At 39.0% G+C, this 18854-nt stretch overlaps 1 protein-coding gene and 2 pseudogenes across 2 annotated transcripts in view; 1 reads left to right on the forward strand and 2 right to left on the reverse strand.

The window, feature by feature from the left end:
* The window catches only part of TAOK1 (TAO kinase 1), a 169847-nt gene that overhangs the window by 13192 nt on the left and 137801 nt on the right, over positions 1-18854 (forward strand). The gene's annotated exons all lie outside the window — the stretch shown is intronic.
* LOC125086694 (40S ribosomal protein SA-like) lies at positions 9511-10371 on the reverse strand (annotated as a pseudogene).
* Positions 10510-13530, reverse strand: LOC125086695 (L-lactate dehydrogenase A chain-like; annotated as a pseudogene).

The raw sequence follows: 18854 nt of genomic DNA on the forward strand, positions 1-18854 counted from the left end.
ATTGGCCAAAGCAAGTCTTACGGTCTTAATAGATTTCACAGAAGGGTTAAGGAAGTGCAGTCTTATTGTGTGTTCTGAAGAGAACTGAAATGTTTCAGCCATAGTAAGTATTTGTTGAATTATATATGTTATATATGTTGAATTATAGCTTATTTAGTCTTTTAAAAACTGAATTATGTTATGGTACCTGAGTGGCTCAGTTGTTAAGTGTCTGCCTTAGGTTCCAATCATGGGTCCTGGGATCAAGCCCTCCATCAGGCTCCCTGCTCAGTGGGAAGCCTGCTTCTCCCTCCCCCACCCTCCCTGCTTGTGTGCCCTCTCTCGCTGTGTCTCTCTCTGTCAAATAAATAAATAAAATCTTAAAAAAAAAAAAAAGAGTTGCATGCTGTATAGACTGAGCCATGAGCCAGCAAGGTGACCCAAAAGCTGCTGTTTCGTATTCATTCATTCATCTTTTTTTTTACCATCTTCTTATATCTGCCTATATCATAAGAGAGTTATTATTAGGATTTGAGTGTGAAATTTTTATCAGTACTTTGTACATGAGATACTAGTGTATGTGATTTATTTTTCTGTTGCTCTTCCTTAGTGAGAATATCCTTTCAGGTGTAGGAATTGCTAGTCTTGGGGCATGTTGGTAATTAGAATAAGAGGAAATCTGGCTGTTGGGAATAGAAAAGTCAAAGTAGAAGACTTGAGGCAGGATTTTGTAAGAAAACTTTAGGAAAGATTAAAGGAAACAAATCTGATCTGTAAAACTGTCTTCCTGTCTCTGCTGAGGGAAGGAGAGATCTTACCTTTGGGAGGCTAACAGTACTTTGACTTGAAGTTAATGAGCAGAGCCAAGGCTCTCTATGATGGGAAAGGCCTGTGAGAAGTCAGTCAAAAGCATTTCTGTCATACAAGCTATCCATGCATCTTGGGACTATGGGTGTCTTTGGAAAGTCATAAGCTTCTGCTTTAAAATCAGAAGGGCCTTAATGGAAAAAAAGTTAAATTATTTAGAACAGGTTATAACTGTACATGATATAAAATTCAGAATATTCAGTAAGATATACCATAAAAAGTAAGTTATCCTCCCATGTCTAACCCCTTCCCACACTGTACCCCAATTTCTTGTGTATCCTTTCTTTTTTTTTTTTTTTAAAGATTTTATTTATTTATTCGACAGAGAGAAATCACAAGTAGGCAGAGAGGCAGGCAGAGAGAGAGGAGGAAGCAGGCTCCCTGCTGAGCAGAAAGCCCAATGTGGGGCTCGAACCCAGGACCTGGGATCATGACCTGAGCCAAAGGCAGCGGCTTAACCCACTGAGCCACCCAGGCGCCCCTTGTGTATCCTTTCAAAGGTACTTGGTATTAATATGAATGGTGGATTAGGCATCAAACCCTCCTAATATGTGTGTCTGCAGAAAAGTAGTACATGTTTACAAGCACTTCATCAAAAACTCTAAGAAAAGACATGAAAAATTTATAGTTAATGGTGTCTAGCTGGTTCAGTTGGTAGAACATGTGACTCTGGATCTTGGGCTTATAAGTTCGAGGCCCACGTTGGGTATAGAAATTACCTAAAAATAAATCTTAAAAAAAATTTATAGTTAGTAAATTAATTGTGTGGTACACATTGAAAATTTAGGATATATAAATGTTATTGGTATTCTCTTAGTAATTTAGTGTGTGCAAAAACATGCAAAAAAATTTCTAAAAGCATAAATCTACTGGTGATCTTGGTCCTTTCTGACCCTGTTTTCTTTTTTAATATTTTAAGTGCCTAAAATACATTAATTCATTAGGTTGATTTTCAGGGAGCAGGACTTTGAGCTTAGAGCCTGTTTCCCTGTTTGCAAAATACTGGGTTAAATGCTAAGGGATAAAAGGTGCTCATGAAAGACATATTAGAATTCGCAAGGAAAATAAATATTCATGTGTGGTCCTAAGTTTCTTCCTTGTAATGCTTAAGACTATTTATCATCCCCTTCCTTAAAAATTTTATTTTAGGGACGCCTGGGTGGCTCAGTTGGTTGGACGACTGCCTTCGGCTCAGGTCATGATCCTGGGAGTCCCGGGATCGAGTCCCGCATCGGGCTCCCAGCTCCATGGGGAGTCTGCTTCTCTCTCTGACCTTCTCCTCGCTCATGCTCTCTCTCACTGTCTCTCTCTCAAATAAATAAATAAAATCTTAAAAAAAAATTTTTATTTTACTGTCCCCTTACTTTAGACGTCTCTTAGCACTTGATACTTTATTTATCTCTAGTTCTTTTTCTCTGTCCTCTATTCACTGCCTCTCCCAGCTTCATTATACCCAACCAAGAGGTCTTAACATTTCTTGGATATTCATAGATGTATCATTTTCAACACATATAAAATGAACTCATCTTTTTCATCTCCCCTTGCAAAAGGTTCCCCTTGTTTATCTATTTCAAAGTTAATAATTTTGGGGGGGTTTTTTTTGTTTGTTATTTTTAGTTAATAACATTTTTTAAAGTCAACTTTACCGGGACGCCTGGGTGGCTCAGTTGGTTAAGCAAACTTCTGTGTTTGGCTTATGGCATGATCCCAGGGTCTTGGGATCGAGTGCCACATTGGGCTCCCTGCTCAGCGGGGAGCCTGCTTCTCCCTCTGCCTGCTGCTCCCCCTGCTTGTACTCTTACTCTCTCTCTGACAAACAAATAAAATCTTAAACAACAAAAAAAATAAAGTCAGCTTTTTCAAGGTATAATATACTTGCAGTAAAAGTCACACATTCTTAGTGTTTAGATAACCATCAACTTAGTGAAGATAAAGAACATTTTTCTGTCCTGTGGAAATTCCCTAGGCCCCTTTGCAATCAGCTTACCTCAGTCTATTCCTAGGCAGCCACTGATGTGATTTCTATTACTCTGAATTAGATTGGTCTTTTCTAGAGTGTCATAGAAATGAAATCATACAGTATGTATTTTTTTGTTTTCTTTCTCTTGGCATAATGTCTGTGATATGTATGTTGCTGCATGTATCAGTAGTTCCTTAGTAATATTCCAGTGTTTGGTTATACCATAATTTATCCGTTTACTTGTTGATTGATATTTGAATCATTTCCAGATTTTAGCTATTAATAAGTAAAGCTGTTAGGAACATTTGTGTGCAAGCCTTTTGTGGCCATTTGTTTTTATTATGGTCGATAACCTTCTAAAACCTTGCAAGCTAGAAACTTTGGGATTGTTTTTGATTCTTTTAACCTCTTTCCTCACTTGTATTCATCCAATAGATTATGAAGTCATGGCGTTTCTTCCTTTGGAATATGTTTCATCCCTTATTCTCTTTTCCAAGGACCTTTATTGTTCTTGTGAGAAAGTGCTTTTTATTTTGTGAAGCCTCATTTCTGGAGTAGAAGATGTAAGGGTGATTATGCAGATGGTGCCCTTTCTGAGTAAGGTTTATAGTCAGGTGGGGATGCAGACTGAAATTGGTGAGAGGATGGTACTGACTTTGAAGTTTCAGTATGGGAAAAAGGGATGTTGCTGTTGGATGCACTCCCATCCCTGTAAACACTGTTTTAGTGGGTTGAGAATAATACTTTTAGTTTGTCTCGGTTTTTGTTTTGTTGTATATTCACAGGTATGTATGTTGTGGTAAAAAAGTAAGTTTAATATCATGGATGTTCTCATTGCTATGTAACCTTAAGCAAATTACTTAATATCTGTGGGCCTCAGTTTCATCATCTGTAAAAGGATAATAATATCTGTTATATAGGGCTATTAAGAGGATTGGATGTGTTACTACATGTGTAGCTCTTAGAATAGTACCTGGCATATTGTGTTATATAAGTATTAGTATTATTACCTTAATTCTCCATTACGTTAAAGGCTGTCTGGGGCCTGTGGGTGGCTCAGTCAGTTAAGTGTACAGCTCTTGATTTTGGCTGGGGTTAATGATACCAGGGTTATGAGATCAAGCCGCGCTTTAGGCTCTGCACTTAGTGTGGAGTCTGCTTGAGATTATCTCTCTCCCCTCTTGCTCTCCCTGCTTGTGTTCTCTCTCTCTCTCTCTCAATAAATAAAATCTTTAAAAAAGAAAGGCTTGGGGCGCCTGGGTGGCTCAGTGTAATTAAAGCCTCTGCCTTTGGCTCAGGTCATGGTCCCGGGGTCCTGGGATCGAGCCCCACATTGGGCTCTCTGCTCTGAGGGAAGCCTGCTTCCTCCTCTCTCTCTGCCTGCCTCTCTACCTACTTGTGGTCTCTCTCTGTCAAATAAATAAATAAAATCTTTAAAAAATAATTAAAAAAAAGGTAAAGGCTATCTTTTCCTTTTGAATTTCAGTTCCTCTTACATAGCGCTGTGATTTATCTCCTAACAATCCACTCTCCTGTTACCTGTTCAAATCTACAAAGGCACTGTATCATCTGGCAGCTCTTTATGTATCTTTCTTTCAGTTGTGGTAAAATATACAAACAGTAAACTATACAAATGAAGTTTTACAAATGTATCTACCTCTCAAATTAAGCTGTAAAAAGTTTCTAACATTCCAGAAGTTTCCTTCTTGTCCCTTCCCCCTCAACAACCATCCATCCCACCCACATCTCTTTTGACTTTATCATAGATTACTTTTGCAAACACGTCTTTTTTAAAATTGAAGTATAGTTGATGTATAACGTTATATTAATTTCAGGTATACAACATAGTGATTTAATATTTGTATAGCAAAATGATCACTATAATAAATCTTTTTTTAAAAAGATTATTTATTTATTTGACACAGAGAGATAGAGATAGGGAGAGAGGGAGCACAAGCAGGGGGAGTGGGGGAGGGAGAAGCAGGCCTTCTGCCAAGCAGGGAGCCTGATGTGGGCCTCGATCCCACGACCCTGGGATCAGGACCTGAGTGGAAGGCAGACACCTAATGACTGAGCTACCCAGGCGCCCACAAATAAATCTTAAAAAAAAAAAAAAAAAATTCCCTCTCCAAAATACGAAACATGGCATTGAATATAATCTAAGGAGGGACAATAAAATCTCAAATCAGTTTTAAAAATTTTACTCAAGGGGTGTCTGACTGGTTTAGACAGTTTAGTGTCTGACTTTTGTTTTCAGCTCAGGTCATGATCTCAGGGTCCTGAGATCAAGCCATGTTGGGCTCTGTGCTCAGTGGGGAGTCTGCTTCCCTCTTTCTACCCCTCCCCCTGCTAGTGTGTGTGCACATTCTCTCTCAAATAAATAACTAAATTTTAATTTTTTTTTTTTTTTTTTTTTAACTCAAGAGGTGCCTGGCTGGCTCAGTTAGTAGAGCATGCGACTCTGGATCTTAGGGTCATGAGTTTGAGCCCCATATTGGGTGTAGAGTTTATTTTAAAAGTAAATAGGAGTAGGGTGCCTGGGTGGCTCAGTTGGCTAAGCAACTGACTTTAGCTTGGGTCATGTTCCCATGGTCCTGGGATCAAGCCAGGCTCCTTGCTCAGTGGGGAGCCTGCTTCTCTCTCTACTTGCTACTCTGCCTGCTTGTACTTTCTCTCTGTCAAATAAAGTTCTTGAAAGAAGATAAAGTAAATAGGAGTACCTGCGCTCCTACTGAGCAGCCAACTCTTGATTTCAGCTCATGTCATGATCTCAGGGTCTTGAGTTTGAGCCCCACGTCCCACTTTGCACTGTGCAGGAAGTCTGCTTGAGATTCTTTCCCTCGCCTCTCCCCCTTGCAATCACTTGTGTGCTCTCCTTCTCTAATAAGTAAATCTTTAAAAATAAGCAAACATTTTATTCAGTTTTAAAATTAAACAAGGCTTTGAGATGACAAATATGTACCTTCAGCTTGCATTAATGGAAGAAACCACACAATGTGTGTATTCAACTTAATTTCCAGTATGTAACCACTCCTTTTCTGATGATCCAACTGTTTTCTCTAAGACTTCTTATGGAATAATTACATCAGTTTTTTCCCTATTAAACCTAGTGGGCATTGTGAATCTTACGTGTGACTGTTTTTCCTACCTTATTTTGAACAAAAGCAGGAACAGACAAATTCTCAGTCCCTTTCTTTCATTAGTAAATATGAAAATTTGTTAAGAGGGTAGCTCCATGTTACATGTTCTGACCAACAAAACAAAGAAACACACACCACAAGAGAACACAAGGAACTTTTTGGAGGTGATGGATGTGTTTAGTACCTTTTTTGCTGTGATGGTACATCACTTGCTTGTGATGGTACACAAGCAAGTGTGTGGTTATGTGCAAACTCATCAAAATGTATACACTAAGTTTGGACAATTTTTCTTTAAGATTTTTATTTTTAAAGATTTTATATAGAGAGAGCATGATTTGGGGGGGAGGCAAGGGCAGAGGGAGAGAATCTCAAGCAGACCCCACGCTGAGTGAGGAGCTCCTTCATAGGAATCTCATGACCCTGAGATCATGACCTAAGCTGAAACCAAGTTGGTTGCTCAACCAACTGTGCCACCCAGGCCCCCTGCCATTTTTTTTTTTTTTTTTAAATTTTAAGATTTGAGAGAGACCAACATGAGCATACATGAGCAGGGGAATAGGCAGAGGGAGAGGGAGAGAGAATGAATGTGGAGCACCATGCAAGGCTTGATGTCACAACCCTGAGGTCATGACCTGATGAAATCAAGAGTCAGACACTTAACCCAATGAGCCACCCATGTGCCCCAAGGCAGGGTTATCTTTCATTCATCTTTTATTATTTTTTTCATCTTTTATTATTTAAAGAATATTTGTTAAATGAGATTCCATTTGTTCCTTTATTTGCCTTTCCCATCTAATCATTTCTGAATCCCCAGCATGTAGGGTGGTGCCTGGGAATTGGTGAAGTCCTGGTAAATATTGAGTGAATTAGGCTTATTTTGGTTTTGATATTGTCTAGTTAAATGAAAGCAAGTGGTTTAAGCTTGATAGAAGAATGCTTGATCTTACAGTACCTTTTCCCCCATGAGTTACTGTGTATATTTGGACATTGGAACATGGAGCATTATTAAACTTTAATGATTTGCTATGATAATTATTTCTTTCAACATAATGATAAAAACTGATATTTATTACATTTTTTATGGATGTTTTGCTTTTTTGTGTGTGATTGTCCTTAAGAGCTGTTACAGTAATTGCTTACAATAAAATGGATCTCTCATTTGCTAATACTCTGCCATATCATAAAAATTGATTAACTTTGTGGGGTGCCTGGGTGGTGCAGTCAGATGAGCATCTGACTCTTGGTTTTTGCTCAGGTCATGATCTCAGGGTCATGGGATTGAGCCCCGCATGGGCTGTGTGTTCAGTGCAGAGTCAGCTTGGGTCTCCCTGTCTCCCTTTGCCCGTCACCCTGCCCTTTCTGTCTGTCTCTCTGTCAAATAAATAATTTTTTATTTATTATTTTTTAAAGGTTTTATTTATTTATTTGACAGAGTGCACAAGCAGGGGGAGTGGCAGAAGGAGAAGCAGGCTCTCTACTGAGCAGGGAGCCCGATGTGGGGCTCAATCCCAGGAACCTGAGCTGAAGGCAGACACTTAACTGAGCCACTCAGGTACCCTAATAAATACAATAAATCTTTTTAAAAAAACTCATTAACTGCGGAGGAGTAAGTATTGTGAAGATTTAATATTTCTTCCATTAGATTAATTATAGAAATGAAAGTAAGTGCTGGGATGTCATTTTAATACATAGCTCTCAGAATTAAGAGGTTGTAAGTTTGGAGATTCACTAGAATTGGGCATTCTTTTTCTTATTTTTTTCCAGCTTTTTAATTGATACACTATAATGTGTTTAAAATTTTTTTGTAATAATCTTAAGCTTACAGAAAAGTTGCAAAGTTTATAGAATGTTCAAATATGCCTTTCAGCCCTAATCTTATATAACCGTAGAATAATTACCAAGACAAGGAAGTCAACATTGGTGTAATATTATGAACTTAACCTTAGTCCTTACTTGAATTTTACCACTTTTTCCACTAATAACTCTTCTCAGTTTCAGGATCCCACATTATAGTTTGTTATGTGTCTTTGGTCTTCTCTAATCTGTGACGGTACCTTGTCTTTTATGACCTTGACACCTTTTTTTTTTTTTTTTAAAGATTTTATTTATTTATTTGACAGAGAGAAATCAGAAGTAGGCAGAGAGGCAGGCAGAGAGAGAGGAGGAAGCAGGCTCCCTGCTGAGCAGAGAGCCCGATGCGGGGCTCGATCCCAGGACCCTGGGATCATGACCTGAGCCGAAGGCAGAGGCTTAAACCACTGAGCCACCCAGGCGCCCCTTTTTTTTTTTTTTTTAAATGTTAACACTTGAGTACTGGTTAGTTATTTTTAATATGTCTCTCAGTTTGGGCAGGTTTAGTGTTTTCTCATGATTAGTTTGAGGATATGTATTTGTTAAGAATACTGCAGAATGATATGTATCCCTTCTCAGTGCATTATGTCAGGGATATGACACATGATGTTGATAGGTCTTATTACTGTTAATGTTAACCTGGTTCATTTGCTTAAGTGGTGTTTTCCATATTTCTCCACTGTAATTATTATTTTCCCCTTTGTAATTAATTAATATCCTGAGACTACATTTCATGGTACTTACATCGAAACCCAAGCTGATATGTGTATGTTACATATTAATTAAACTGCAGACTTTATTTGGATTTCACCAACTTTTCCATTAATCTGTTCTCTTTCTGTCACAGTCTCCTCTGGAATGTGATAGTTTCTCAGTACTTTGTATTCTTACTATTTTTCATACCTTTGATAGTCTTGAGGAGTGTTGGCTCCGTATCTTGAAGAATGTCTCCCATCTAGTTTTGTCTGATATTTTTCTCCTGATTAGCCTGAGGTGATGGGTTTTTGGAAAGAATACCATGGATGTGTCGTGTCTTCCCCAGGACATCTATAAGGAGGTACATGATGTCCACATGACAACACTGATGATATTAGCCTTCCTCACTTGGTTAATGTAGTGTTGCTAGGTTTCACTGCTGTGAAGTTACTGTTTTTCTCTTTTCCTACTGTTTCTTTGGAAGTGAGTCATTAAGTTTAGCCCATATCCTAAATGGGGAAGAGGCTAATGTGATTGTGATTTGCATTTCCTTGATGTCTCTTGTGCTTATTTGCAATCTGTATTTCTTTTTTAGCTAAGTGTCTATTCAAATTATTTGCTCCTTCCCTCCATTTTAAAATTGGGCTGTTTGTTATTATTTAGTTATGAATCTTTATATATTCAGGATTAAGCCCTGTACTAGGTACGTGTTTTGCACGTCTTTTCTCTCGGGCTCATTTTTTATTAATATTATCTTTAAAAGAACAAACATTTTCAATTTGATGAAGTTTGGCTTATCAGTTTCTTTTATGGGTTGTGCTTTTGGTTTTATATCTAAGAAATCTTTGCATAAACCAAGATCACAAAAAAATTTCTGTTCAGTACTTTCATATAGACGTTTTAAATTGTGAGGTTTTACATTTAGGTTATTTATTTATTTTTGTTTTGTTTTGTTTTAAGAAACTTTATTTTCCATCAACCTGATTTCCATTTTGTTTGCCTTTGTGGAAGAGCAGCTTTTAAGACCACTCATTGATTGTTCCTACCCGTTCAGTAGCCTGAGCTGTGGGAGCTGCTGACCAGACTTCAGTGGCAGGCTGAGTATTCCAGTCTTCAGTAGGGAACTGCTGAGTAGGCACAGAGGGCACCTGCATGCCTTCAGACTGGTCTGTGACTTCAGGTTGAGTTGTAGTGAACTCAGGATCTCGAGCCATCCATTCACCCTGAAATTCCTCCTGGGTCACAGTCTTTTCAGCTGTGGCCTGCTTTTCCTTCTCAGTCTCTTCCAGGTCTCTGTAGAAGTAGATATCAGGCTTGACCTCCCATGGATGTTAATGGGAAGCAATGCCACATATGTGCAGAACTTCCTGGGCCAGCATCCACATCAGACCATCTGAGTGAGCTCCCTTACTGCAAGGGATGGCAATGTCCACATAGTGCAGATTAGAGTCTGTAACACAGAATGGTTTGGCAGGTCAACATAAGATGCCTCTGTGAGAGTCTGGTGGTCAGCCCTGGGATCAGTAACCACCAAAAGTCTTGGTTCCCAGAAGGCTGCCTGGATCTGGTTAGTGAATGTTTCCAGAGTGAAGCAGCTGGCCATAGGAGTGTCTCCAGTAGCAGCAGCAAACATCAGCTGGCCAGTTCCTGGATGATATGACACTGACATCAGCTGGGTTTTCAGTGGTAACAATGGCACGAGCTGCCAGCAGAAGTTTCTCTCAGGTTCTCTTTAGATTTATGGTATAGATGTCACCACTCTTCCTTTTGTAGATGAACTGTTCTATTTGGAAGTCAGCCACCTGATAAGTGGGTTCCTGCTACAAAGAATTTGAGGACGTCCCCCTCTTTCATTTGCAGGACAAATTGAGTTGTCATTTTGGAGACCCTTTAACAGTATCAAATCTTCCAGTCTACCACTAGGGTATATCTCTCCATTTATTTAGTTTATTTTTGATTTCTCTCATCAGGGCTTTGTAGTTATCAGCATACAAATCTTGTACATATTTGTTAAGTTTATCCCTAAGTATTTGAAGATTTTTGGTATTATTGTAAATGTTACTTTTTTCCCTCCAAATTTCAATTTTGTTAATAACTGTGTAAAAATATAATTGATTTTTGTGTATTGACTTTGTATTTTGCAACCTTGGTAAATTGACTTATTACTAAGTTCAAGTAGCTATTTTATAGATTATTTGGGATTTTCTAAGTAGACAGTTATGTTTATGATTAAAGATAGTTTTATTTCTTCTTTCTAATGTGAATGCATACCCTTCTCTTCCTCCCCCGCCTCCTTTTTTTTTTTTTTTTTTTTTGGCCTTATAGCACTGGCTAGATCACTCAGTATAACCTTGAATAGATGTGGCGAGAATGGATATCCTTGCATTGTTCTGCATCTTATGTGGAAAGTATTTAGTCCTTCATCATTACATATGATATTAACTTTAGGGCTCTTGTAGATACTCTTTATCAAGTTAAGGAAGTTCCTTCTATTTTCAGTTTTCTGAGAGTTTTTGTCAGGAATGTATTGAACTTTGTCAAATGCTGTTTTGTTTTTTTTTTTCCTCTGCTGAAATCATATGATTATGCTTCTTAAGTCTAATATAGTGAGTTATATTGATTGATTTTCACCCCGGGGTTGAACTCCACTTAGTATGATGATACATTATTATTTTCATAAGTTCCTGGGTTCTACTTGCTGATATTTTGTTCAGAGTTTTTGCATTCATATCCATGGGAGATACTGGCCTGTAGATTCTTGTTCATGCCTGGTTTTGGTATCATGGTATTGTGGACTTCATAAGTTAGGTTGGTAAGTGTTTATATGCTAGACAAGTTTATGTAGAACTGATATCCTTCCTCCCTCCCCCCTACCCTCCCTCCCTTTCTTCCTTTCTCTCTCTCTCTCTCTCAGCAAGGAGGGGCAGAGGAGAAGTGTCTCAAGTATCCCAGGATGTAGTTGGACTAGACATGTTGGGTGAAGGAACCAGGAGTTAAATAACACAGTAGATACATACCTGATTTGAAGAGGAACTGCAGCCTATGCAACACTGGCAGAGGTGGTGGGACTATTTTACATTAACCAATTCAGGACTACATGAGATAGGTATCATCTAGCATTGGATATAGCCGCAATGGTTTGTGAACTATTCCTATCTGTAACTTTAGGAAACTGATGTTTTTCCTAGGTCATCTTAATATTACTAGAGTAACAGATACTAAGGATAATAATACACACAACTTCCTACTAAAATCCTGTTGTAGCATAGACAGCTAAGTGGTACAACGTTAGAAAACTTCAGAACAGCAGCTTTTGGGGTGCTACAGCCTGGGTGGCTCAATCATTAAGCGTCTGCCTTCGGCTCAGGTCATGATCCCAGTTTCTGGGATTGAGCCCCACTTTGGGCTCCCTGCTCAGCGGGAAGCCTGCTTCTACCTTGCGTGTGTTTTCTCTCTCTCTGTGTCTCTCTCTACCAAATAAATAAATAAAATCTTAAAAAAAAAAAAAAAAAGGAAACCTGGGTGGCTCAGTGGGTTAATAAGCCTCTGCCTTTGGCTCAGGTCATGATCCTAGGGTTCTGGGATTGAGCCCTGCATCGGGCTCTCTGCTCAGCAGGGAGCCTGCTCCCTCTCCCCGCTGCCTGCCTCTCTGCCAGACTCTCTGCCTACTTGTGATCTCTGTCAAATAAATAAAATCTTTTAAAAAAATTAAAAAATAAAACAGCTGCTCTTTTTTTGTATACCCTCCAAAGTGTATCTGGACTTTTCTTCAAATGGGCCTCTGTCTTCAGGGGTCAAATTCACCTTCACTACATCTGAGATTCCATTCTGTCCCAAGATGCAAGGAACACAGAGGAAGACATCATCTTTTATTACATAGACACTCTTTTTTTTTTTTTTTTTAAGATTTTATTTATTTATTTGACAGAGGGAGAGAGATCACAAGTAGGCAGAGCAGCAGGCAGAGAGAGAGAGGAGGAAGCAGGCTCCCCGCTGATCAGAGAGCCCGATGTGGGGCTCGATCCCAGAACCCTGAGATTATGACCTGGGCTGAAGGCAGAGGCTTAACCCACTGAGCCACCCAGGCGCCCCTATTACATAGACACTCTTAATCATGGTGAAAATTGGATGCATCCACCTAAGATTCTTCATTACTTTCTGCCAAATCCACCAGTCTCGTGGCCCAGGTTGTATAGTCTTTCAATTTGATCGCCTCATAAGCATTGTCAACTGACAACATGTTTGTGAACCTCTTTCCACTGTTTTTTATCTGTATCAGTGCCAGAGCCAGGGCATGGATTTTTCTGGGAGACACCAGCAGCGTTTACTCCATACAGGTACACTAGAGTCTCTATGCTCCATAAGTACCCACCCATGACAGTTAATGGGTGAACTCCCAGCCTTTCCGCCATTAGGTAATGGCATTGGACTAAATCCAGATTGCAACCACTTTCAGTAACAAGGTATTTTGGGAAAGCTGCTTATCTTCCAAGCCATGTAGGTCAAGATATCTTCTGGTTTGGAAACAATAAGCAACTTGCAGTTTAGGCTGTATGATAAATGTAAAGATGTTCCCTTTATGCTGGGCCAAATTAAGAGGGCTTTCTCCTATGAGAGAAATGCTCCATACATTTTTTAATTAATTTTTATTTTTTATTATTATTTTTTTTGCTCCATGCATTTCTCCATGCCCCAAGTGTGATAATAACCAGCTTGGAGTTTGCAGTCATGTTATAGTTTTTGTCAGAGAAAATTTTTGGTACAAGGGAAAGGCTGCCATGTTGGAGATCCATCGTATCTCCCTTCAATTTGTCTTCGTGACATCAACAAGAGCAAGTTCATCTGTCAGGTCCTCCATTAAGAGACTGATAGCTCAGGCCGTGCCAACAGCATCAGCTCCAACAAACTGTAATCTTATTCTGTGGGAGGGGGTATGGTCTTCCTTGTAAAGATTCTGAATCAGCTGATCCTTGAAAGTTGCCATATTGGATTTAGAACCATAGGAATTGGGGTACACCTCTGGGCAGGCAGGTGGGCGGGAGGACAGTGTTAGATTCAGACTTGATGGCAGCAGCTTTGGTACCCTACCATATGTTATTTAGAACTCTTTGATTTCCAAATATTTAGGAATACTCCTCTAATTTCTAATTCTATGTTGTCAGAGAGTCCATTGTAGTTCTTTCTATTTGTTGAGACTTGTTTTATGGCCCAGTGTATGGTGTAGTTAGGTTAATGTTCCGTAAGCACTTGAAAAGAATGTGTATTCTTTGTCGGATGGAGTGCTTTATAAATGTGAATTAGGTCAAGTTATTTGAGTGTAAGTTTCTGTGTACCTACTGATTTCCTGTTTGCCCAACTACAGAGTAATGTTGAAATATCAACTATAATTATTCATTTGTCTTTTTCTTTTCAGTTTTTCTTGATGTATTTTGAAATTTCATTAGGTACATACACATTTAGAATTGTATATTTTTATTTTTTAATTTTTAAATATTTTTTAAGGATTTTATTTGAGTGAGAGGGAGAGGGCATGAGTGGGGCGGGGGGAGGGATAGAGGAAGAGGGAGAAGAAGACTCAATGCTGAGCAGGGACACTCCCTCACCCCTGATGTGGGACTCCATCCCAGGACCCTGGGATTATGATCTGAGTTGAAGGCAGTCGCTTAACCAACTGAGCCACCCAGGTGCTCAGGATCATTTTTTATATATATATATATATATATATATATATATATATATATAATTTTTTTTTAAGATTTTATTTATTTATTTGACAGAGATCACAAGTAGGCAGAGAGGCAGGCAGAGAGAGAGGAGGAAGCAGGCTCCCCACTGAGCAAAGAGCCCAAAGCAGGGCTCCATCCCAGGACCCTGGGACCACGACCTGAGCCGAAGGCAGAGGCTTTAACCCACTGAGCCACCCAGGCACTCCTCATTATGTATTCTTGAACTGTCTTTTCTCATTATGAAATAATCCCTTTTCATCTTTGGTACATTTCATCATTCTTTAAACAGTTGTGTTAAAATATGCATAACATAAAATGAACCATTTTAAAGTGTATAGTTCAGTGGCATTAAATGTACTCATAGTGTTGTGTAACCATTGCCCTTATTTCTTTTTTTTTTAAGATTTTATTTATTTATTTGACACAGAGAGAGAGATCACAAGGAGGCAGAGAGAGAAGGGGGAGCAGGCTCCCTGCTGAGCAGAGAGCCCGATGCGGGGCTCGATCCCAGGACCCTGAGATCATGACCTGAGCTGAATGAATGCAGAGGCTTAACCCACTGAGCCACCCAGGCGCCCCAGCCCTTATTCATTTCTTGAATTTTTTTTTTTAATCATCCAAAACAGAATCTATGTATTCATTAAAGCACAGCTTCCATCCCAACCCCAACTTCCCTGGGCCTGGTAACCTCTGTTCTTTCTGTCTTTATGAATTTACATTTTCTAGGTAGCTAATATAAGTGGAGTCATACAGTATTTGTCCTTCAGGGTCTGGCTTATTGCACTTAGCATAATGTTTTCATGGCTCATTTGTGTAATTTGTGTATCTTAGAATTTTATTCCTTTTTAAAAGGTTGAAAACTCCATTGTGTGTGTGTGTGCGTGTGTGTATATCTCACATGTTCATTTGTTCATCTATGTTTTTAAAGATTTATTTGAGAGAGAGAGAGAAAGAGAGAGATGGTGGGGGCAGAGAGGTAGGGAGAGAGAATCTCAAGCAGACTCGGCGCTGAGTGCATAGCCCAAGTGGGGCTCAGTCCCATGACCCCGAGATCATGACCTGAGCTGAAATCAAGAGTCGGGTGCCCAACCAACTGAGCTATCTAGGCACCCCTGTTTATTCATCTATTGATAGATTTTGGGTTGTTTCTATCTTTCGGCTCTTGTGAGTATTGCTGCTATGCTGCTATTGCTGCTATATGCTATACAAGTATCTCTTTTGAGCCCCTGCTTTCAATTTTGTGTATGTACTCTCGTATTTTTCTTCTTTTTTTTTTCCTTAAAGATTTTGTTTATTTATTTGAGAACGAGTGATAGCAAGAGGGAAAGCACAAGCAGGGGGTGGGAAGAGAGAGAACCAGGCTCTCCACTCAGCAGGGAGCCAGATGCAGGGCTCTATCCCAGGACCCCGGGATTATGACCTGAGCTGAAGGCAGGCGCTTAACCAGCTGAGCCACCCAGGCACCCTACTTTAACATTTCTTATAGTTCATATCTGCTGTTAATGAATTCTCACAGTTTTTGCTTGATAATTATTTAACCTTAATTGAAAGAAACCCTTTGTTTGATAGAATTGTAGATTCATATGCAATTATGAGAAATAATACAGAGAGATCTTATCAACTCGTCACTCAGGTTCCCCCAGTGGTAACATCTTGGGTAACTGTAGTGTAATATCCCAAGCAGGAAATTGACATTGATACAGTTCACTTGACCTTATTCAAATTTTACCAGTTTTGCCTAACTCCTTTATGTGTGAGTTTGTTTTTTGAAGATTTTATTCACTTGGTAGAGCATAAGCAGGGGGAGCAGGAGAGAGAGAAGCAGGCTCCCCACTGAGCAGAGAGCCCAGTGTGGAGGTCAGTCCCAGGACCTGGGGATCATGACCCGAGCTGAAGGCAGTCACTCAACCCCAGCTGAAGGCGCTCCTCTATGTATATATATTTAGTTCTGTGCAGTTTTATCACATGTGTAGATTCCCATGACCGCTATCGCGGTTAATACAAAATAGTTCCATCACAAGGATCACTTGTGCTGCCATTACTGTCACAGCTACCTTTCTCCCTTACCCACCCCAACTCCTGAAATCACTTGTGTTCTTCATCTCTACAGTTTTGACATTTAGAGATTGTGTGGAATTACACAGTTTATACTTTTTGAAATAAGCTTTTTCTCACTTAGGATGATTTGCTTGAGATTCATCTAAATTGTTAAATGCACCAGTGGTTTGTTCTCATTGCGAAGTAGTAGTTTATAGTATGTATGTACCATGTTTTGTTTAACCATTTACCTACTGAAAGATGTTTGGGTGTTTCCCAGTTTTTTGTTACTTCAAATGAAGTACAAGCATACAAATGTTATAGGTTTTGTGTGAATATGTTTTGCTTATCTGGGATAAATATCCAAGAGTTCAGTTGTTGGGTCCTATACCACACATGTTTAGTTTTGTAAGAACCTGCCATACTTTTCTAAAGTGTCGGTAATAGTTTACATTTTTACTAATGAGGGGAGCTTGGGTGGCTCATTCAGTTGAGGCTTGGACTCTTGGTTTCAGCTCTGGTCATGATCTCAGGATTGTGGGATCAGGCCCTGCTTCAGGGTCTATGCTGGGCATGGAGTTTGTTTGAGGCTCTGTCTCTCTGCCTCTTCCTCTGCCTAGCATGTGTGCTCTCTTTCTCTCTCTCTCTCCCTCAAATAAATAAATACCTTTATATTTCTATTAACAATATGTGAGTAATCCAGTTTCTTCATATCTTCACTAGCATTTTTTTCAATTGTGGGAAATATATGTACCATAAAATTTATTTTAGCCATTTTTAAATGTATAGTTCTGTGTGGGGCACCTGGGTGGCTCAGTTGTGAAGTGTCTGCCTTTGGCTCAGGTCATGATCCCAGGGTCCTAGGATTTGAGCCCCAAGTGGGGCTCCCTGCCCAGTGGGGAACCTGCTTCTTCCTGCCCTACTTCCCCTGCTTGTGTTCTCCTCCTCTCTCTCTCTTTCTCTCCATCAAATAAATAAAATATTTTTTTTGAGATTTTATTGATTTATTTGACTGACAGAGTACGCACAAGCAGGGGGAGCAGCAGGCAGAGGGAGAGGGAGGAGCAGGCTCTCTGTAGAGCAGGGAGTCCGTCATGGGACTCGATCCCAGGACCCTGGGACCATGGGCTGAAGGCAGATGCTTAACCATCTGAGCCACACAGGTGCCCCTAAATAAACTCTTAAGAAAAAAAAAGTGTAAGTTCTTTGGTATTAAGTGCATTCACATTGTTGTGCCACTTTCTCTACCAGCCATTTCTAAAACTTATCTTTCCCCAGTTAAAATTCTGTACAATTAAACAATTATTCCTCATTTCCCCCTCTCCCCAACCCCTTGGAATTATATAATATTTGAAAGGAATCATACAGTATTTGGCCTTTTGTGACTAGCTTATTTCATAGCATTTGGTGTTATAATTGCTTTTTTAAAAAAAACTTTAGCCATTCTGATAGGTGTGTAGAATCACCTTCAATTTTAAAGTAAATTTTTACTGTATCTGGTAGTCTGGATTGACCTTTTTTTTAAGTACATGAGAGATATCATGCCATTATGTTTTTGACGTGTACAATTTCAGATGAGAATTCAGCAGTCATTCTTATTTTTGTTTCTCTGTGGGAAATATGTCTTCTTTTCTCTGACTAGTCTTAAGACTTTTTTTTTTTTTTTTTTAAGATTTTATTTATTTATTTGAGAGAGAGACAGTGAGAGACACCATGAGCAAGGAGAAGGTCAGAGGAGAAGCAGACTCCCCATGGAGCTGGGAGCCCGATGTGGGACTCGATCCCGGGACCCCGGGATCATGACCTGAGCCGAAGGCAGTCGTCCAACCAACTGAGCCACCCAGGCGTCCCTAGTCTTAAGACTTTTATTATTACTGATTTTTCAGTAAGTTTACTGTGCTGTACCTTCATCTTCATTTGAAGTTATCATGGAAGTGTTTATTGAGTTTCTTGAATTTGTGGGATTACAGTTTCCATCAAAATTAAATTTTTGGTCATTATTCTAATAATTTTTTTAGCTCACCCTCTCATGTGGTACTCCAATTGCATGTATGTTAGACCACTTAATATTGCTCCACAGTCACTGTGATCCTATATATATTTTTTCTTTTTTTGTCTGTACATTATATGGTTAGTTCTTATTTTCATGTCTCCATATTAATGGATCTTTTAAAAATGTATGTGTTTTCTTCAGCGTCACATATACTGTTAGTCCCATCTAGTACATTTTTAAATTTCTGAATTGTGTTTTTCATCTTTTGAAGTTCCATTTTGTTCTGTTTTGGTTTTTTTTCCTTTTTATTTTCTCTCCTCATTATGTATATATTCTTATTTAAATGCTTATAGATATTTAGAATAACTGATGCCTTTTTCTGCTAATTTCCCTTTCATTCTGAGGTCTATTTTTGTTGATCAGTTTTTCTGCTGGTTATGGATAACATTTCCTGGGATTTTTGGTATGTCTTTTTTTTTTTTAATTTGCATTTTTTAAAAGATTTTATTTTTTTTTTATTTTTTTTTTAAAGATTTTATTTATTTGACAGAGAGAGATCACAAGTAGACAGAGAGGCAGGCAGAGAGAGAGAGAGAGGGAAGCAG

Source organism: Lutra lutra, chromosome 16 (assembly GCF_902655055.1).
Source record: "Lutra lutra chromosome 16, mLutLut1.2, whole genome shotgun sequence".
Taxonomy (NCBI): Eukaryota; Metazoa; Chordata; class Mammalia; order Carnivora; family Mustelidae; genus Lutra; species Lutra lutra.